Source organism: Candoia aspera, chromosome 4 (genome assembly GCF_035149785.1).
Source record: "Candoia aspera isolate rCanAsp1 chromosome 4, rCanAsp1.hap2, whole genome shotgun sequence".
In the NCBI taxonomy this organism is placed as follows: domain Eukaryota; kingdom Metazoa; phylum Chordata; class Lepidosauria; order Squamata; family Boidae; genus Candoia; species Candoia aspera.
Window position 1 is genome coordinate 61,700,995 of NC_086156.1, and position 22,544 is coordinate 61,723,538.

Below are 22,544 nucleotides of genomic sequence, written 5' to 3' on the forward strand. Positions count from 1 at the left end.
GACAACTTGAAAAGATGTAGCTTCTTCCATAATGCCAGATGTGAAAAATAAGAAACAGAGATGGGAGGGAGTGATAGAAAAAAAATGAATCAAGCCATAGCCACTGAGAAAAATACAGTTTATTGTAATCTTATAACTCCAAGGACACTACATAAAATTACTACATAAAAATACCTTCTTAGGAACTAGAGATTTAAAAAAACATGGCAGTCTGAAGTTGGAAGTACACACCATGGCAAAACATGGAGAATATTTAGTCCTCCAAAGAAACTTCAGCTGCAACATAAAGCAGTGGGATTTTTTTCAGATTTGACAGAAGTATTAAAGGACCTCTGAATGTCAGTTAATTATGTTGCCTATAGGTTTAGCCCCACTAATATTTAGAGATCATTTTAAGTCATCTTGGCTAAAAAAAGTCTTAGACAAAATTAAATTGTTGGGCTTCTCTATGGAAAGTCTGTGCTCATTAGGATTTGATAATGCTAGAACTGCCCTGAAACAATGAATCTGGGATATAGATCTCCAAACAAATTTAAGTAAGACGCTACACCCCAATTTTCTTCCGAAAGGGTTTGCTCCAGCTTCTTATCTATCATCTATCACAATTTTGAAATTTTGTAAAGCTTTCACTTTAGCCAGGCTGGACGCACTGCCCTCAGCAGTCCTTTTTGGACGTTTTAAGGGTACTCCCATGCACCTTCGGCTATGTCCATGTCATGACGGCTCAGGAGAAACCCTAAGTCATATGTTGTTATGTTGTTCCCTATATAAGGAATCTAGACAGATCTTTATATATCCATTATTGAAGAAATTTCCAGGCAGGGAGAGTGACTTCTATCTAATATTACTTCTTTCAGACAAGGACCCAAAAATATCCTCTCAGGTTGCCCAGTTTTGCCCTACCATCTGCACAATACGCCGCACCATCACTTAGATTTTGAATTTCTTAACATAGTATTTTATTTCAATTCATTTTAGTATTTTCATTCTTAATTAATTTTGGATTGTAGTGTATTAATTGCTTTTGTTTTTATATATATACACATATGTATGTATTAATGTAAGATTGTAATGATTGTTACTATTATATAGTTTTATTTTGTCTGGCCTTAGGGCTGTAATAAATGTGATGATGATGATGAAGGTACAGTAATCTGAGGAAAACGTAAGGTTTTTATTTTTATTTACATAAATGTTTATTTCCCATTCAATCATTCCAGCATATCTAGCTTCCTATGTGAGTTAATTCCACCCAGTAAATCTGAGAAATTTCACAGTAAACAGGATAGGTTTATCCGCTATACAAAAAGAAAAGATCTCAGTGTTGTATGCTCTCTACATTTCAAACTGATACTCTTAGCAGAACTAACACTTCATATATTAGTGCTTTCATAAAGAGAACAGGCTGAGCCTTCTCTGCTTGTTCTGGAAGCCAGCTACACATAATTCTGAGTGAAACTGAAATTCTAGAAATGTTACTTTGTCTTGGTAATAATCTGATTGTTACAGTATGAAAAGTAGTTTCAGTATCTTCTATATTTCTCCACATCTCAAAGGACAAAAAAACCATCTTTCTTAGTCACTGCCAACCCAAGGATGGAGAAGCTGGTGGCAGAAGCAGTCAATGAACAAACCAATAGCAAAGCACAAGATTTTACTCAGTAAAAATTAAGTAAGTTAGTAATATTCTAGAAAGTGCTGGTATATAGGATGCTCCTCCAACTACAGCACCATTTTATTTTATGAATTTGTTTGATTTATATCCTGACTTTTCTCCAGGAATTCAGGACTTTTACAAGGGAATCTCCCTTTATTTTTATCCCCATAACAAATCTGAGAGAAAGTGACTGACTCAGAGACACTTACAGAGTTTATATAACTGAAGGTAGACTTGAAATGGGTCTTCAGCAGCTGAATTTTTACACCACACTGGCTCTCTTATTTTGCACAGTCTATGAAAAATGATCTAGATTTTATTCAGAGCACCTCCAAGAGGAAGGGAATTAAACAGTCTTGAAGAGGTCCAGGAGGGACCACTTTTCAGAATACAGAAACAATACACTCTACAAAAGTATATGAGAGACAGAAGAAAATTCATCATATATATGGGTATTTAACGTTTTATATAGGCATATATTAACATTCAAGATAATCTCCGAAACACTAGTGGCTTTGCTTAGTAAGTGAATCTAAAACAATGTGATTTGTAAAGCAGAGCTACTCTCAGATAAATGCACACAATCACATTTCAACACTCAAATAACCACATACCAAAACAAATATAGAAACAAAACAAATGCCAGTCATATCTATGCTGAGTTGTCTTTTGTAACCATCCATCTGCAGATGCTACAGTGTAAGATGGTTTAAATAGTTGTGTGCCTCACAGCAAAACATTGCTCAGAACTACTAGTAGACATACACATAATCTATAGACAAACTTCCATGCTTAAAAGGAAAAAACCTAAGGGAGGCTCCAAGACTGAAACACGTTTTTAGACAAAGCCATTTGAAGGAGAGTCTCCTTGCTACAGAAGTGTCCCCAAGCCTATTCAGTTCATTATTCCCAACACTCCCTTGGCTGTCAGATTGCAATAGCTTAACTAAAACCATTTAATCTACAGCTGACTAAGTTTGGTTACTTCATTTCTTTGTATGTGCATGTGCTTTAATTGCATGTTGTATTACAGTATGCATACAGCAATGAATCCCTACTACAAATTCCATGCGGATCATGGAAAAGAATCCCTTAGACAGATCAGAGCCAAGCCCCAGACAGAGAAGCAAGGTGGTGGACCAGAAAGAGAGACAGAAAGTCTTTCCCTAACTGGCACGCTCCAAATGCACTGAGACACCAATTCCCAACCAGCACCAGCAAGGATTTCTGGGGCTTGCTATTCAAACACTTCAGAAAAACAGTAGGTTGGAAGAGTCTGGCATAAAAAATTGACTCTTTTGACTCTTCTTTTTGAACAATAAAATGAGGTTATAGGTCAAAAGGCTACAAGTATTTTTTTTTCTGTAACTAACTGCAGCATTAGACAACATGACACACCCTTCTATAATAAATAAATGTTCACCTCTCTGCCAGGATTCATACAGAAACATACATGTTCAAGAACTGTGAGAGAAGAAGGAGCAGTTACCATTATGGCTTAGGGGAAAAAATAGGGTGGTAAGGCTCTTTCTGAAATACCTGTTTTTATATATAGGCAACTAAAACCATTTCCTGGATATCGGCTGAAAACACTAGGGAGGAGGACAGGAAGGGAGACAAGGAGGCAGATAAGCACAACTGGTGTTGTTATGTTTATATCCTGTCCTTTCTAGAAGTATTTTTGGCACACATCTATACCATCGGGTGATTCTCACTGTAAAATAAAAAATGTCAATCAAAGCAGAGGTTTGAGGTTTGGTTTGAAGGTCCAAAAGTAGTTCACACTGAAAGGAATAATAGTAACAACTTGCATGTCATGGACATTACTGGGAAGACTGCAATGGAATCACATTCTTCCCCCCACCCTAAAGAATAGCATAGCAAAATGGATCGAATTCCTTTTACGAATTCAAGGAACAGAACTCTAACCTATGTTGGGCTATGTTTTAAAGTGCTAGTCTCTCACAAAGAAAGGGCAGCCATTAGAATGAAATACCCTTTAACTATTTTATTTATGGCATCATCCTTCCTTTCTTCCTTCCTTTCATCGTTCATTTTGAACTCTTATCCATAAGACCTCAAAGTTCAGACTGTGCAAAATGTTTGATCCCAGGCTGCATTGCTGAAGCAGAAGACAGTAAGCAAATGAAAGTCAGTTTATTGTGAAGGCCAGACAATGGAGACAACAGGCAACAACTGATGCTAGATAGACCAGAAGTCACTAACAACTAGAGTTGTATCATTTCCATGAGGTTTGAAGCAATAGGAATCTTTTCCCTTTCTTGGGAAAAATACAGAAAGGGGAAGTAAGTTCAGAATATCTTCTATCACAGGAAATCTTGTGTGATAGATTCCAAATACAGAAAATGACATGTATCACTATCAGCAGTTTCAGCTGAGTTTTATTTTTCTATCCGATAATTCTAGCCTGGTAGAGTAAACTAGGACTGGGGGTGTAACATCTCACAATGGCAAAATGATTTCTGTACTATTGCCAAGAGAACTGCACAGATGTGAAACTTGACTCCTAGTGATTACATGGACACTTATGGGCATCTTTACACACACACACTCCCCTTTAACTGTTTCATGGACTGATATTTTGTTTGTATTGCAACGAACTTATTTGCCCTTTCACATACTAAGATTATAACTTGATTGAACACATTAAGATTATAACTTCATTATTTACAAACACAGTTCAATTACTTTCACAACTTAGCCATTTTATATATTATTTAAAATGAAAATATCAGGAAATATTTCCAAATCATCTTCCCAAAGAAAAGCAGGAAAGAAAAATTTGCTAATTTTTCTGGATTCTTTTTCCCAAGCCTTCACATATCTTGTATTAAGCAAAGATGGCATCAGACGAACAAATCCAAAAGACTATCAAATGACTGCAGTCCAAGAATACAACACAAGGCTAAAGGAGTTGAAGGGCAGGAAATGAACAGATCTGAAGAGTACTCACAGAGGATACAGACGTGGACACTGTTCCGAATTAAAGTATTAATGTCTTGGCCTTAAAACCCCTACACCAAGAACCAACTGTTTTCATTCAGATCAATCAAGTCCACAAGATTATTTCAGCACAAGATCCAACTTTCGACTACAACTCTTATTTCCAGGGCACGTTTCTTTCTCATCAAGTCCATAGTCTCTATATTCAAGTGTGTGCTGAAATGTCAGATTTAGCTATTGGAAACCTACACACAGAAGATGGCAAAGCCTCTTCACTGAATCCTGGCTGTTAAAGTTCTGCCTCATCCTTAGATGAAAATCTTATGAGAGGATAAAGCCAGGAGAGACAAGAAAGCAAGTAAGCTTTTGGTTTCCACAACTAACCCAGAGAGTTTCTAGTCCATAGGACTTCCAGAGAAGTTGCTAAGGAGTAGGAGAACAAAGTTGAAGCAGATAAATCCATTGAAATGCTGCATTATGGAATATGTCTCAACTTCTATTATCTTCATAAGACAGATTGAAAAAAAATATGTAAAGACTTAAAAGTATTCTAACAATACATTTTAAAAATAGTATGACCAAGACAGCTGAAAGATATCATCATAAATGTATTTTCTAATCATATTCTATTCTGCTTGCTAATATGGAATTAACAGACTACAAAAATAAAGATAAGTGATAAGAACTTGGACGTGATACAACAGATCTAACCAAGAACAAAGTGTATTCCAGCAGTCTTGAGAACTGAGGGAAAAGTTTCTGACTGATGTGCAACACCTATCAACTAAAACCTAACTATGGTAGCAGTTTGTAAAAGAGGCCCCCATTCGTGATGGTTCCTATATTTGTGGGTAAGAGGCAAGCAAGCCAAATGTAAATGATGCAGGAAAGAAATACAAGGCCAAATGAAGTATCCTGCTCTGAAGATGAAGAAGGTAGTACATTAGAACATGCAAGATTTTAGGTTATTTCTATGTCGTATTTTATGCCATCATTCTTTTTCATAATGGCTACCTGTCTTGCTGTCCATAGGCTTTGGGTGGGTTTTTCAAGTTACTAGTGAAACCATCATATTTGAACAAAAATATTGTTACACAGTTCAAGAACACAAGAAATTTCTTTTCTTGTAGTGAGAGGCAGCAAGGAGTTTTACCTGCATACTGGTAACTCTATAGTACATCTCTACATGACTTTCCTCTGTGGCTTAATGCAAATGCTCAAAAGCAACATGAAACTTTTGAGGCACTGCATGAGATCATGAGACAGAACAGAAATCTCTCATAATAATCTTCTGAATCAATCCTTCTGGAAAGGATCAAAACTACTGCAACACTACCTGTATCCTAACCAAAATAACTAATCTGGAAAGAAAGTCACCAAGAGATCCAGAAGAATTAACGAAGTCATACTTCCAGGTTCCATCTATTGAGCAGCACACATTAACTGACAGAGTGACCAATTATTCTCACTGTCCCCTACAGGTGAAAGAGCCATAACTCTTGATCCTATGACACATTCCAAACATAGGGAATATAGCCAAGCAGAACACTTGTTTCTTCATTTAGCAGCACTCACTCTGAAGTCACACTGACATATAATTTCAGACCCAAATAGGACAGATACAAGGCCTTTGACCACTGAACTAATCTTTATTGAAATTTCTCTGAAGTATCTAATATACATGAAACAAATTTTTCAGTTTTATTACCCACATGTTATGAGATCTAAAAAAAAAACTTGTGGCTGCTTTAGGAAGCAATACATTCAAATTGTTTTTCCAAAGGACATGTAAATAATTAATACCAATTTCATCTACTTCCTTCAACTTCTTATCAAAAAGCCTCAGAGGAACAATGGCATCAGGATCAAGAAATCAAAGCAACAACTAAATTGAACAAATTGCCAATTTGTACTTATTTAAACAATTAGCCAGATAGAGCAGATTTTATGACAAATTCCTTTTATCTGATTTTATCTTTTTCAAAACCATTCATTACCCATAAGATAATAAAATTTGGTTTTGGGACCATGCTTTTTAGGAAATAAATGGTATTGCAGGTGATACAGTCTATCAGCCAATCTATTAGTTCTTTATTACAGTCACTAACCAGAATACAACAATCAATAGCAGATGGAACAGAACAAACAGGATAGTTTACAGTTAGATCATTGATGCAATCAAGGTGTGTCTGGTTTTACAAAAGGTGTTAACAAAATTTGGCCATGTCCATAGAAACTGAATCATGTTGGTATGATAATAACAGCTATACATGGAAAAAATCTGAATTGTCTGGGTACTTGTGAAATAAAAATTGAACCAAAGGTTTATCTCCAATTCTGCTGCCGCATTTTATATTTTAAACTTTATAATTTATCTTATATATGTGTTACATATAAAATATGTAATATTTTCTTTTTATATCCCTTATCCTGGACCAAAATAAAATAAAATAAAATAAATAATCATTACTATAGATATATTTCTTCTACAATGGTCTCATCTCATCTAACTTCACTAGCAATGTGTCAAGGAGGCACTGATGTTCTCAATTGGTCAGGTAGATGTCACCCAGAAAACTGGTGGGCCTCAATTCTCCAAGCAATTGGTCCACATTCTCAGACTATATAAACTAAAGATATCTGAGCAGACATGGTATAATCCAATTATCTATCCACTGTATCAAGTAATGATAGCCATATCAGCATAAAATAATATTTCTTCTCTGGCATAAAATAAGGTCACAATTTGATTTTTATTTTATTCTGTCAGGTGTGGTATGAATCCTTAGTCTTTATGCACTGTTTGTTGTTTCATCACCCTCAACTCAATATATTAAGTAGTTGGCACAATGTATAACTGGATCAAGAATATTTGGGAGCAATCAGGTCACCCACCTTCATTTGCATCTGACAGGTCAGCTACATCTCAGAAAATGATTGATTCCTTGATTCCTCACCCTCCTGGAGTGAACCATTAAATTCTGTCTTCTGCCCCTGCAGAATTGACACAGGCAGCCTGAAGGTCAAAACTGCTCAGTTAATTATCTATTTATGCCAACAGAGTATTTAAAGCCACCAAATACTGAGATCATTATCCCTTAGGGCCATGCAGAAAACCAGGACCAAAGTATCACTCACCACATTAGTTGGGCTAAATATAAAGAAACAGATTCATGATTGACCTGGTATCTATGAAGTCCTGAACAGTTTATTCAGAAAAAAGTCCACTTATTTTATCTGATTTAGTTTCCAATTTGGAGGAACATTCTATTATAAGTGTTATAATGCAGTCCAACTACAGATCTCCTGTTATACAAACTTCTCACAGTTTGTTATGATTGTTCTCAATATCTAGCCTTCTTTAGCTATGGCCCATTAATCTTAGGTGAGTTTTTTTTTTAATAATCCAAAATTAGAGAGAAGCACCCATCTCATAAATTTGTACCAGTCTCATCAGTTCAAAACCACAACTGGAAAACATTGAAGGCGTTTTAATTTATTTAACCAACTTATAATCTGCTTCAATCACAATAGCAACTCTAGATGGTTTATCAACCATAACTAATTAGGTTTAAAACAACCACAAGGCAAAAGACATCTAGCAAGTAACATATACTTGCTCGATTTGGGATTGGTAGATCAGTGGTATCCCCTGCAAACCAAAGTTAGGTATTATTCTTATCTTTGTTATAAACTGTTTTAGATATTTTGAATCAATTCGTCATTGCATCTAAAATATAGATACCATAGTCATCTTTGATCATAGTAATCCTCAAATAAGAATTATTTCCAAAGTTATAAATTCAGCATCACTATATTGAATTGTATGTGAAATGAACAAGGCGCAAACTATTGTAAGTGTGGTAGGATAAGAAAACTAGGTATTGTATGCTGAATCTGAATTATCTACAGTATTTGACAGATCTGGTTTCAAAACCCTTCTGTCAGCCACATGTAGAAATCTGGCTCAAATTTAGCACAGAACAGATATCCACAAAAAACAAGAATTCCCTCCTCCATGAAACAACTTTTATTTCAAAAATTTGAATTAAATTTATATTGATTTACTAATCTGTAGAACAATCCTGTTCAGGAAACCCATATTTGCAGGTTGGTCTCTGTGAGTATCAACCTCTCTAACCTTAATCTGTGAATAAAGATAAGATCTAAACCCAGTTCCCATTCTCAATCAGAATTTTATGACTTTTAGATTTTCCCCAGACAAGTTACAATCAGGTAGTCATTTGAATACCTGATACCTAAACAAGAGTGTAATGTCTATATTCATAAGAAAATATGCATATATGTTCCTTGAGATATGTTCATTGAAGGAATATGTTTCAATGATCTCTAACAAATGTAAATTAACCCATGCATATATGAAGAGTTTTAATAAAAGCATTCAGGAAATGCTGCTTAAAAGAGCAATTGTATAACACTTTAAGGTTGACCGATTAGATTATCATAGCTGAAACAACAAAGGAAGACAATAAATCAGAGATTTAAGATTACCCCCCCCATCCTCTTAATTACATCTGCTGAACACATGATTGATTTTACTGTTTTAAAAGATTTTGAATGTTATTGTTCTTGGAACATTGCATAAAATAGAAAAGCCTGACACTTACTTTTGATTATAGATATGTAACGTTTTATGTATGCATGTTTTTCAATTTCTCAGAATTATACATCTCCAGATCTGTCAAAGAAACACCAAAGAAACTGAACAGGGTTTGAGTATTAGAGATTTAAATAAAGAACCTCCAATCCTTTTAAGTGGAATTTTTTAAAGTGGCATAAAGGAAAAAAGGAGAAAGGGATGTAAATCTCTCGGCCTATGCAAGACATAGCTAAACCAGATTGGGACCTTGGATATTTCCCAGAAATAAAAAAAAAGCAGAAGTTACTGGGCATGATTGTAGTGTCTGTTATAGATTAAACTATGTGTTACTTATATTCCTGGAACATTCTTCTATTGGCATAGAAAAACAATACAGTGGTCTACAGATGTTTTGACTACAACTTCCATAGTATCCTGCTACTGGTCATGCTATCTGGTTCTAATAAGATGAAGGGCATTTGGAAGAATCGGGAGGGCAACAGATTGATTATCCTTGTTCTAAGGCATCCCCACTAAAAATAGATAAAGGACATTTTCACAGAATATGTAATGTCAGCAGACCCTGAAGCTTTCCTAGACAAATCTATCCAAGAGCTAGAGTCTAAAAAAACACACTTTTAGTTTTCATACTCGATTCGTCATATCTGGCCAATCACCTCCCTGCTTATTAAATAAGATACTGCCTATATATACAATTCCTGTTTAAACCATAACTATGACTTTATTTACTGCCTTTTTAACACTTCTGGTTTGCTGGTAAGTCAAAGAGAAGCACAGAAAGGCTACGTATAAACAAAAGCCTTAATTGTATCTCATCATTAAGCCTTCAGAACAATACACATTAATACATTCCCTTTCCATTCATCTTATTTATAATTAAGTCCACAAAAGCTACTAGCCTGAAAGACAATAGGCTACCAGGGGAACAAAATTCCACCAAAATTCCAATAAATAGTGATATTTATTTTTCATTCCATGTTAATATTTTCACAAAATATGCAGCTGAAGAGAAATAGGCCATTTATTGCTGAGGTCTACTAGGGCATACCAGGCATGATATGCAAGAGAAAAACATATTCTTAAAAATCTTCCTGTACTTTACTTTTCTAGGTGGGAAAACTGCTTCAGCCAAGCAAACCGGCAAACATACCTTTCCATATCTCTTTTTGGTGCTTTAAAAGGTGGATCTTTTGACTACCGTGTACTTGCAGAGAGCTGGGCAGCTTTTGCAGAACTTGCTATCTTGAAAAACCTACACAGGGTCAGACCTGATTGGTATTTGGATGAAAGATATCCATGGACTACTAGGGCTACAAGCTAGACCAGCCTTGTCAGCCTTTGTCAACCTTTTGACTCTGGAGGAACCCCAGAAATATTTTTCAGGCCTCAGGGAACCCCTGCACATTCAGGCTCAAATGTAGGCCAGAAGTTACAAAATTATTATATTTGTTTCCTGAGTAGGCCTGTCTATATGCATTAACAGTGTTCTTAAATAAAAATAAAGAATGAAACTTACCTCTTTAACATAAAGTTGCCTGAATTTGAAATAATTTAATAGATCGTCATCTCCCAGAGAACCCCTAGTGACCTTTCACAGAACCCCAGGGTTCCATGGAACCCTGGCTGAGAAACTCTGAGCTTAGACTGAGTTTTTTTTTTTAAAGAAAGCACCGACCAACCATTTCTGTCCCGTTAATAAAAATCTCACATGAACATGCTCATATAATCAGCAGGAATCAAGCTTGACCTGAAGGACACTTAACTCCAAGGGCTACTTTTGCATCATTTTCACTGACCTGCTTTCTTTCAGAAAATCCTTTGCCTACATTTCCAAACACCATTTTCTAAGATGCTCTTTTTGGCAAAAACAGAAAGTTCAACCTCTCATACAAATCCCTAACAAATACTTCCATTATTTAGGTTTCTTTGACAGCAACAGATGCTCTCATAAACCACATTCTTAAGAATGACAAGGATGGCAGAATAGGCCAGAATATTATACCTGCACCCCACAAAAGAATTTATAAATATAGATGTTTTCTCATAGCAATAAGCAGTTTATTTACCAGCACTGTTTCTTCCTTATGAACTCTGCAGACTGCAAAAATTATCTTTTCATGTAAGCCATGCCACAGGCTAGTTAACAATGTAATTTTAGGAGCAGGAACTGTGCCTTGTTCCTTGCTTCAGAAGCTGTTAAATCTTAAGTATTAACTAACAAGTCCACATATGCATGTATGTTTAACTCAGGAATTGTTTACCAAATTAGGGTTTGAATGTTCAGATTTGGCCCAGCTACCAAAAAGAAGGTATTGTTTAGCAACAAGTCCTGTTTTGATGTTACTGACTTCAAATTTCAGCTTGTTTTAACTGTAGTTTATCAGTTAACTGTGGTTTATCATTATGTGCAAGTCAGAGCAATGGAGATGTGAGCAAAGAACTGTTCTGCAGCGGATGCAACACTCAGTAGCACATTTTTCTTTCCTGAAAAAATGGCAATACAGACCTCTTGTTGCCACAAAGAGAGGAACCTACTTTACTATGAACATCCACAAGTGGGATGGCAAAATTTTACCACCAGGCATAACAAAATTTTAAAAAAACTGTCAAGCATTATTATCTTTCCTTCAGAGTTGATGTCCCCCCAGCCAATATCTATTGATGTTTAATTTTCATCACAAAGTACCTTACCACCTCTTTGATTTCAATAGTCTTCAGAAGTGTAACACACTTTTTTCCTATGATGGGCTAATACAACTCTACTTATAACATGTACTTCACACAGGCAAGTTGCTAGAGTATGACACACATTATGGTTATCAGTCACAAGTAAGGAATAAATGGTTAAACCTCTCCAATAACATTTCTGGGGCTCAGAGTTTGTGATCAGAGTTTGATTTCTTATCAAGCAAGTGCATGTCTAATCTAGTATAGTTTACTGTCAAAAGGATGCTTTAATGAAATCTTACAGCAAAAATGAAAGAGCATCTCAGAATCTCAAACTCTTACTTTCTGGTCATATCAAAAGATTAACCAGCTCAGGAGCCAGAAATCCTTTTCATTTACGCAATAGAGAGGATGTGAAGGGAAAGGAAGTTGATTCTTGCTGTGGGGAACATGGCCAACAATCCTTGATTGCTGTTTGAGCATTTGGGATAACTGCCAGAACTTGGTTATTTACTGTGGGGGAAGGGTGAGCAGGTAACCTAAAAATGATGAAATAAGTGAGCTTCTTTCCTGACCTGTAAAATTGTTTCAACCTTATTCAACAAACTGGTGAAAATAAATCTCAGCTCAATGTTAAATGCAAACATAATCTACTGTATAAAACGCCTAGAATACACAGACTACCCTAATATATAACATATGTTGGCTATATCGTGAAAGACTGTGCGGGTGTGAGAAAACATTCTCTGCCCACCTAATAACTGAAACCAAATAAAGACTTTGTCCACATGACGGTGTCCAGAGTAAGCTATTATCTTTTACTACATGAAAAAATAGGTATAATATTGAACAACCTTCCATATAATTTTATTAAAAGTTTTAAAAACAAAGGTAAAAACTAATACAAACTAGTGTAGAGTAAGAATGAAAAAAGAAAAAAAAAATCAAAGCAAGAGCTACAAGTGAAAGAAAGAAAATTAGAAAAGAAAAAGATACCAAAAAGTGGCTTCTGATCTACTTTACAGCAGTTATAAGTACAATTATAAATTTACCTTCTCTAAAATTACATCTTGACTCTCTTCTTTCTATAATCTATCCTATCTAATTACCAAACCATAAATCATAAATTCATTTTTTTCTGTTTTACACAAAAAGTCCATAAGGGGTTTCCAGTCAGCAATAAACATAGATAATATTGAACCTTTCAAAAGTATTTTTAAAAGCTGTTATAAGGGTTTCAGACATCAGCATATGCTACACACTATGAACACTTAGAGAGCATTTCTTAAATAGTATAAATACTTTATTAAATATTCTCAGCAATACTTCTATTTGTTTTTTAAGATCATATTTTTTTCTTGAAACATCCCTGTTTCAAAGAGATTTGAGCTCTGAAAAAGATTCAAACTTCACTATTTATTAATCAGATTTATTTACTTGCAAAGATTAATCCAAAACTCTGTGCAGCTCACAAATCACTCAGGACAAAATATCACAAATTATTAAAACATCATCCATAAACATTCAATAAAAGAACTTAAATACAAAATATAAAACCAACACCTCTCCAGTCATAGCACTATGGCCCCCCAAAAAAATCTGACAAAAAAAGAACTCCCTTTAATAGAGAACTCCCTAAATGATAATACAGACTGATCTAATCCATCTGGGGTGGCCACTGAGAAGACCCATACTCCATTCCCATCCCAAATCCACAGTGTATCTTGTCAGCTTTCATGCGTAGGACAGAATCCATTGGGAGAAGAGGATCCTGTAGGTACAAGGATATAACACATATCCTGACTTCCCTCCTCCAATTTTTCCCCATGACACAATGATGTTGGGCAGAGAGGCAGTGTTTGGCCCAAAGTCATCCAGTGAGCTTCCAAGAGTGGACTTAAACCTGAGTCAGTCAACCCAAAACATGAATCATTGCACACTACCTCTCAGCTTTAATTTTCAAGCTGTTCTGTCAGTTGTTGTCTTCTTTAAAGAGCACTGCTTGGAAATAAATGTTCATTTATCTTTTAGATAACAAACATATCTGCAAAAGCTAAGGATGGTCAGACCTAATTAGTACTTGGATGGAGACCATTAGGAAATATCAGTGCTATGAGATAGACTGGGAAGTCAAAAAAACATCCTAGAAGAAGGTAGTGGCAGTCTGTTTCCATATAGCTGCCAAGAAAATTACATAGATGTGCCATGAAAATACCAGAGTAAACCAGTGCTTTTTTATTCTTTAATTCTGGTAGTCTTAAGGAGAGTCCTAAGTATCAAAGCATTAGTAGAGCTTAATTTAAATATCTGCAGCCTTCTCCCAAAAAGAAACTCATGGTTACTTTACCCCCTCCCTTTTTAAAATGTTTTAACTTTCACACTTTCTTTGCCATCTTCCCTATGAACTCTTCATGAACTCTTCATAAGGAAGCCTGTGAGTTTGAAAGCCTGAAAACTATTATGGGATGCTAACTTGGTCTGATATTATGTGCCATCATGTTGTTTTCGACTCCTAGTGATCATCTTTACAAAGATCCATCCCTAACCTGGTCTTTCAGGTCTTCCAACAGTGCACTCATTGTCACTGTAACTGAGTCCATCCACCTTGCTGCTAGTCATCCTCTTCTTCTCTTTCCTTCCACCTTTCCCAACATTAGAACTTTCTCTAGAGACCTAGGTCTTCACATTATGTGTCCGAAATAGGATAGTTTGAGCCTAGTCGTTTGTACCTCGAGTGACAACTCTGGATGTTCCTTAATATCTATTTGGAGTCTACCTTTCTATTAGCCTTCGCTTAATAGTAATAAACCGTTGAAAATTTTAATGGCAGTTTGCTGCTTCTGCACTTGTTCCATTCACAAAATCTCTGCCTCCTTATCCCCACTCACACTGGTCCTCTTCTCTCCCCTAATCCTGGGATTAGCTTTGCTGCCATTCTTAGTACCTTTAAAATATCAATTAAGTGGCCCATGAGAATATCAGAAACTCTTCAGTTTATTTAATAGCTTAAATAACTGAGGATACATGATGCATGGGCAGGGGGAATTCCCACAATAGTGATCCATGCATCTAACCTGGAATTTGTACAACTTTATAAAATGAAACGAAAAGGAAGTACTTCTAATACCGTACATGTACTTTTTTACTACCAACTGTTCATAGTTACAAAGTTAATTTCTGTGAAAAAAGATACATCAGTTGTACAGCCCAGTGAGAAAATTAAACAGGCAATCACTATCTATCACTGCTCACTGTCCCATTTAATGTATTCCATTGCTGAAGTACACTGTATACTTTGAACGCATTCTCTCAGATCAAAGAGGGTTGAAAAGATCCTGAAAACCTGACCAACACATCTTGGGAGCTAAGGAGATACTTTCCCAGAATTGTTTCCAAACTGTAGATTTTCCACAGCCAAACATTAACAAGTTTCCTCGATGTTAGAAAGGTTAGTATCATCTGCTAAAACTTTAACTCATTTTTTTGTTTTGAACACTAACCACAATACATTCTCCAGCCTAAATAATTAAGGACCAGACATTCTAAATATGTACAACAATGATCTAACAGTTGAATCTGCAAGATCATGACCTTAAGTGATAAGAATCCAGTGTGAAACTACAAATGTGTTTATGAATCAATGTCGGAGTAAGACACTGGCACATTTCAGATTAAAAATACACACACACAGACACACAGACACAAAGTCCAGCTCATTTGGCTGTGTGAATGAAGGTGGGGAAGCTTAAATCTATTGCTGAAATTATGGCCCTACTGAATTACCTTCTGGATAATCCAGGCTAAGGTAGTTGAATAATTAAACATATTCATTTTGCTGAAAATATTTTAACCACCATAGTGGGAGTAAGTGAACTGCTGTGTTAACAGTACGTAAAAAGAAACGCAAATGGCAATATGGAAACAGACGTATGAAAATAGTAGGAAACAGCTTTAGCTTTGAGACAAAAAGAAAAAGGGACCAGAGTTTCCCTCTACCTAATAATGAGCAGACAGCAAGTAACAGGGATGTATTCCAAGAACACCTTTATGGATATGATTGCCAAACATGACTGTTTTTGAAAAATCTTATGTCGCGTAAATTAATCACATCAATTTTATGTGGTAACTGGCACTCTTTAAGGAAAGTTGGCTCCCCTAATCCAGAAAAGATCACAATACAATGTTGCTAAGTATTTTTCTAATGTTTGATGGGGGGGCATATTCATCTCCAAACAGAGGACTTTGGGATTAAACAGACAACATGGCTTCTGTCATCACTCTTCCCTCCACTCCTCTGGTTCCAAAGGAATTAACTATCTGCATGTTCTGCACTGCTTAATTAGGAGAAAGAGAATAGTAAGTTTAATACTCTTTGCAAGTTATCTTCTGCAGTTTTGAGAAAATAAACAGTTAGCAAGCCAAAGTTACATTAAGGGGAACAATGCATCTGTAAGGCCCACACTCATATCTTCTCAGATTACAGTTCAAAGAATATGTTTTACCAGGCTGTTGCCGGATTAGCTCCACAATTCTTTTCCCTCCCCCTTAAATCTTTAGATGCATCCTCTCTTCCTCCCCACCCCACCCCATCCAATCTCTGGATTGACCGACTCCCCAAAGTGGGTGGGGCAGAGAATAGACCGCACTACCAACCACAAGTGATTGGCACAGCCGGGCAAGCCCCTCAAATCTAGTTACTTAGGAGGGGGTGGGGAATAGGAGGAGGAGAAAGATGAACTCCACCCTTATTTTATGATGCAATGTGGAAAAGACACAGAGACCGAGGCCGGAGGAACAAAGTTTCTACGCCCGAAATCTTGTTTTTTTTTTTTTAGTGGAATGCAAACCCACAGAGCGAAGATTTGTGTCACCCGGGAAGAAGCACTGCCCGTTTCAGGCATTTCTAACTGGTTCTATAAACTTCTAGCCCTCCCCACCCAACCAGCGGCGCGCGTGCCAAAAGGAGAGGAGAAAGGCGAAGGCGTGCTTATTAAACGCAAGGGGATTTACTTCCCAATAAAGACAGCTCGGGCCGCCAGCTTCCCAATCGCAGCCGAAGGGCCTCCCCGCTCCCGCTGCAAGCGAAGTACTGCAAAAAGCCCCCCGCCTTTCTGCTAGCACCCCCGCTCTTCCACACGGGACGCGATCAAGGCGCCTTGTGCTCAGTTGCTAGCCCGCTTCCCAACCACAGCAAAGAAACGGAAAGCGAGGCACGACCCGGCACTTTACCTCACTTCTCCAGGCAAGACTTACCTGCCAGGTCTCGAGCTCTCCTCCAATGGCCCCTCTTTTCACCCTGTGGCCTCCCTTTCCTTCTGGGCGACGGAGAACTCGAGCGAGCTGTGCGCCCCCGCCCCCTCTTCCTTCCACACGCTGTCTTCTGACCGCGCTGATCGGATCAAGTTTAGGGCGGGCTAAGAACAGCAGTGCGAGAAGAAAGAGAACCGGGGCAGGCAAACAGGAGATCCTCTTGCATCAGCACCCGGAACTTTCTTGGAGGCTACGGCAGGCAAAAAAGAAACTCCTGGCGTCCACACGTACACAAAAACCCGCATACAAATAACCAAGCAAGACCGGTAGGAGGAAGAAGAGAAGAAAGAGTCGGGGGGAGGAGTCTTCTTGTTCTTTCGCGACTATGTATTTACGGTTGCTTATTGGCTTTTCTCCTCAAGATTCCTTGTATTAACCCGGGACTACTTGCCCGCGCCGCCGCCCGCTAGCACTTGCTTGGTTGCTCAGCTGACTCTTCCCAACCCAGCAGACGTCCCCCCCCTCCCCCTTAACAGGGCCTTAAGCCCTCCCATCACCGCGCCTCCCGCTGTCTGCTTCACGCAGTCGCAAGTGATCGTTTCTCGGCCATGTATGCTTCGGGAGTTTCCGAGCGGCTGCTTCTAGGAGCCGGTAACTTTTTTCTGATACAGAAGGGCTATCGCCTTTTCCCACGTAGCCAAGGAGCGCGTGCTAGCACGCGCGCACACCTCGGCGCCCAAAGTGTAGCCGGGCGCGTAAGACACGACAGGCTTTTCTACTTTGGTTGGGTTTGGAGTCTGAACTGAGCCTCACTTTATTATATAAATATGCAATGTTCTGCAGGCGCATCTGGGAATGAAGCCTTATTATACGCGGCGGGAATCACTTCCCAATAAGCCTATCTGGGTTAGGGCTTTGCATATGTACTTAGAAGTACATATGCAAAATGTACTTAGTAAATGTACTTATAAGAAAATGTAAGAGACTTCCTTCCAACCACACTTAAGTAGTAGTAAACTACAGGCTGCCTTGTTTCTCTGATGAGCAAATTTTTGGTGCAGCAGAACAGCCAAAGCCTTGCTTCAGCAGAAGATAGGACCCCCCCCCCTTCACATTGATTGTCGGGGCAAATGTAAAGGAAGGTCCCTGGCTCAATACTAGGGCCTCGATTCAATCTCCAGCATTAGGCATCTCTAGATAGGCTAGGAAATGCTCCTGTCTGAAGTCATGGATAGATACAGCTAATCATGTACAGTGGAGTGACAATACTGAAATATTTATACTATTTCAAGCTATCCAATAATGAATGTTCTCTTAATGGAAAGATAATAAAGGCAGTGGAAGACAACAGCATGCAAAAATAATATGGAAGAGGAAAAAAATAAGCCTTATTAAAGTTGCCAGCTCAATATAATGCAAGTAATCTGAAAATTCAAGCTAAACTAAATAATTGAGAAAATGAAGTCTTACCCTGATGTGAGAAAGGACGACCACATAGGACACTGGGCACGTCTTCCCAGACAGCACATTCATAACTTACACCTCCCCAACTAAAAAAATAATAATAATCTCCTTTGTACCCACCTGCCTAAATTCATTCAGTGCAGACCCCAAAAGAAGGCTGGGAAGAAGACCTGCATGCTCAGGCAGGTGCATACAGGAGAGCCTTTCTAGCCTGAGATAATCTGTAGGAACAGGGCTACTTTAATGAGTGAGGTCAACTCTGAAATCCAGTCTAGAAGGATACTGTGGTTGATATTATTGAAAAGCCTCAGGGGTCCATGAGAACTAACAGGGCTATAGTCTTCATATCTCTGTCCACAAGCAGAAAATGTGCTTTGATCACCTAATGGTTTTTATCACAAAACTTTTATTTCTAGACTAAAATAAAGTTTAGAAAATAAACTTCATCCAAAAATGCCTAGAGGGCCAATAACCACTTAAGCATCTTACCTCAAAAGTGCATGTAAATATTCAGCTTGTTGTCCTCCATTTCTGCAATTTTGTCATCTTTCTTTGGGACAAGAACAATCTGATTACTGTCTTTTTCAAAAGAGATCTTCGTAATTTTCCAGTGAGGAATTTGTAATATCTACCTAACCAGCTATTCTCTTCATGTTAGATAACAGTTCCAAGACAAGTGATGAGGTTATGTTACAGTTATGTTGTTTTAGTTTTACATACTGTTTTTATTGATGTTGTCCACCAGGGATCCATGTAACGCACGAAGGCAGGCAGGCAGGCAGAATCATTTGAGAACTTGTTTAGATCCCTTGAGCCTCAACAACTGAAATGCATCCAATAAACTGAACCAGCTGGTAGCCTAGGCCAAAACAGTAATGATTCTAGATTAACCATGAAGTCCAGTGCAAGCAAATACCAGTACAAGAACATTTTCCATCGAAGTATTTTGCTAATTTGTTATAGCCAGTTGTCAAAAATATAATCAGTTCCCTTTCCCAGTGGAAGCCCAATAACTAGAATACCATGAAGATACAATGCAGATAAAAAGTAACTCATCCTTTGCCACCTCAACCTCCACAAAACAGGCATAATAATAAATTCTCATCTGTATTTGATTCAGCACAAGTTTATAGGGCCTAATACTTAAGTCTATCAAGATCCTTTTGAATTTTGAGCCTGTGTCTTCTGGGTTGTTGGCAATCCCCCCCTCCCCCAGCTTTGCATCATCTGCATATTTTATGAGCATCCCTTGTATTCCCTCATCTAAGTCATTTAAGAAGTTGTTGAAGAGTGTTGGGCCCAGGAGAGAACCCTAGGGTAGCCTACTGCATCCCTCCACATGGACATTAATCCATCAAGGACCACGCTATGAATATTCAGACAACTGTGAATCCATCTGGTAGTGGAACCATCCATCCCATATTGTTTCAGTTTATCAAGAAGGAGTCTATGGTCTACTTCAGGGTTTCTCAGCCAGGGTTCCATGGAAGTCTAGAGTTCCGTGAGAGGTCACTATGGGTTCCCCAGGAGATCACAATTTATTTAAAAAATTATTTCAAATTAGGGCAACTTCACATTAAAGCAGTAAGTTTCATTCTTTATTTTTATTTAAGAACACTGTTAATGCATATATACAGGCCTACATATGAAATGGATATAATAATTTTGTAACTTGTGGCCTATATTTGAGCTTGAATGTGCAGGGATTCCCTGAGGCCTGGAAAATATTTCAAGGGTTCCTCCAGGGTCAAAAGGTTGAGAAAGGCTGCTCTACTTTATAAAATGCCTTACTAAAATCTAAGTACATTACATCCATAGCATTCCCTTGGTCCACTAATCTAGTCACACTGTAAAGAAAGCAATAAGATTTGTTGGGCACAACCTGTTTTTAAGAAATCCGTGCTGGCTTCTGTTAATAACCCTTAGTTTTTAGGTGCTCACAAGCCCACTGCTTGATTATTTTTTTAGGTTTTCCCAGGCATTGATGTCAAGCTGACTGGTCTGTAGTTTCCTGGGTCTGCTTTTTTTCCTTTTTTAAATATTGGAATAACATTGGCTGTTCTGTCACCTCTAGGATTTCTCAGAGATTTCAGTTGGTGGCTCTCAGATGACATCCAATTCTTTTACCATTCTTGTAGAGGGCAAGAGGTATAGGTAGTTTGAAATGTCAACAAATAATGATTTAAATATGGTAATCAGACAAGTCAGGCATTTTCATTTCTTCAGATAATTTAGGAGAGGAGAAGTGATATTAAATTGCTGCCCTCCAAATTGCAAGCTTTTGCCCAGTGATTTAGCTCTAGCAGCATCACTTCCAAGTCTAAACAATATAATTGATTGACTTGATAAGAATCATAGAATCATCTCCTGTGACAAAAATACAGAATACATTCTAGTCTATATTCTTGTTCCCCATCCACCAAAACTGGGGATGAGATAGGGGAACAGTTTTTGAATGCCAGGGGCAGGGAGGTTCCTCATGAACAAGCTATGGCTGACAGAATACCTGATCAACCTTCACTGAAGCAGGCAAGGCCACTGGTTTAGTTTTTTAGGTAGGGGCCAAAAAACTTTTGAGTCCAGCTTTTCAGATTGGTGAACTGAAGCCAAAAACTTACTGAAATTTAACACCAAATCCCCCACCACAAGCATCTTGTTGCCTATGTGTATCTTCAATATGCCTGTTTACAGTCTCAGCCAAATTTAATTGATCTTTTAAGAGGAGCTAAACAGCCTGTCTGTCCTGTGGAAAGTCCAAGGTGCAATGAAAAGTGGACCACCAAAGTTCTGGAGAGCAAGATCAAGGGCTGATAGCCATACTGCCTGAAAGAGACATTCCTATGGATGAATATACTGAGTTGTTACAGGCAAAATTTCAAAAGAGGCAACAGTTCAATCCAATTACCCTGCTGATAAGAGACATAGCACCTCAAGTATTGTTTGAATAATTGATTCACTTTTTCTGATTACTGATTTGATATCAGATGATGCAAATACACACACACACACACACAGAGGAACCTGAGGAACCATCTTGTCCCACTTACATCGACCTGTCCCGCCTGCTCTGGCATGAAAGGCATGTACGGATCCTGTTGACTAAAGAATTCTGACCAGCGGGGTCTAGGAGGACAGCTTTTTCTGCTGTTTCCCTCACCCTATGGAATATCTTGCCCCTTGAGGTAAGGTTGGCCCCCACTTTTCTGGCCTTCCAGAAGAGCATTAAGACCTGGCTCTACCAAGTAGCTTGGAGATCCAATAGTGGTAGGCAGCCCTGGGGTTGGTTGGTAGCTTGGGGACGCGCTCTCAGCCTTTTAGCTTTCCACTTCCCACTTTGTATATTTTTATAATGCTTTCTTTGATCTTTTATTTGTAAGCTGCTTAGAGTCACTTATATAGTGAGATGGGTGGTGTATAAATTTGATTAATAAAATAAAAATTTTATTAATATTAAAAAGGATGGTTCTATAACCTTACAAAATCTATGGCAAAGAAGAACACAAATACTGAGACATTTTCTCATTAGTGGATAAAATTGCCATTATCCAATATCATTTGATTGAATAAGACCCTCTATTACAAAATTATCTCTTACTCTATGATTACAAAAAAAAGCTCAGTTTTTTCTATTATCCAATTTTTTTTCTAATCATCAAAACCGCAAGTCATAAGTGCATTTTTTTCTGTTTCATGCAAAAAGTGTATAAGGGGTTTCCAGTCATTCATAAATACAGTATAGATATTGTTTTTTCTCTGATCAAAGAAGTCAATTTAGCCATCTCCACAAGTTCCGTCTTCTTCACCAACCATTCCTCCATTGTGGGTAGTGTTGAACCTTTCCAGTTTTGAGCATATAATAGTCTCAACTGCAGTTGTCATATACAAAAACAAAGTTCTATGACTTTTTTCTAGTTCCCTGTC

The 22,544-nt window shown here is 37.7% G+C and overlaps 1 protein-coding gene across 2 annotated transcripts in view; it reads right to left on the reverse strand.

The window, feature by feature from the left end:
• The window catches only part of GRB10 (growth factor receptor bound protein 10), a 113,389-nt gene extending 95,766 nt beyond the window's left edge, over positions 1-17,623 (reverse strand). The window contains exon 1 of one of the 2 annotated variants that reach the window (XM_063304243.1): positions 17,163-17,623. The gene's annotated coding sequence lies outside the window, so the exon portion shown is untranslated. Of the gene's footprint in view, positions 1-3,196; positions 3,350-17,162 lie in introns of those variants that run through there. The other variant, XM_063304244.1, reaches the window with a different exon arrangement.
• Between the last annotated feature and the right edge of the window lie 4,921 nt (positions 17,624-22,544).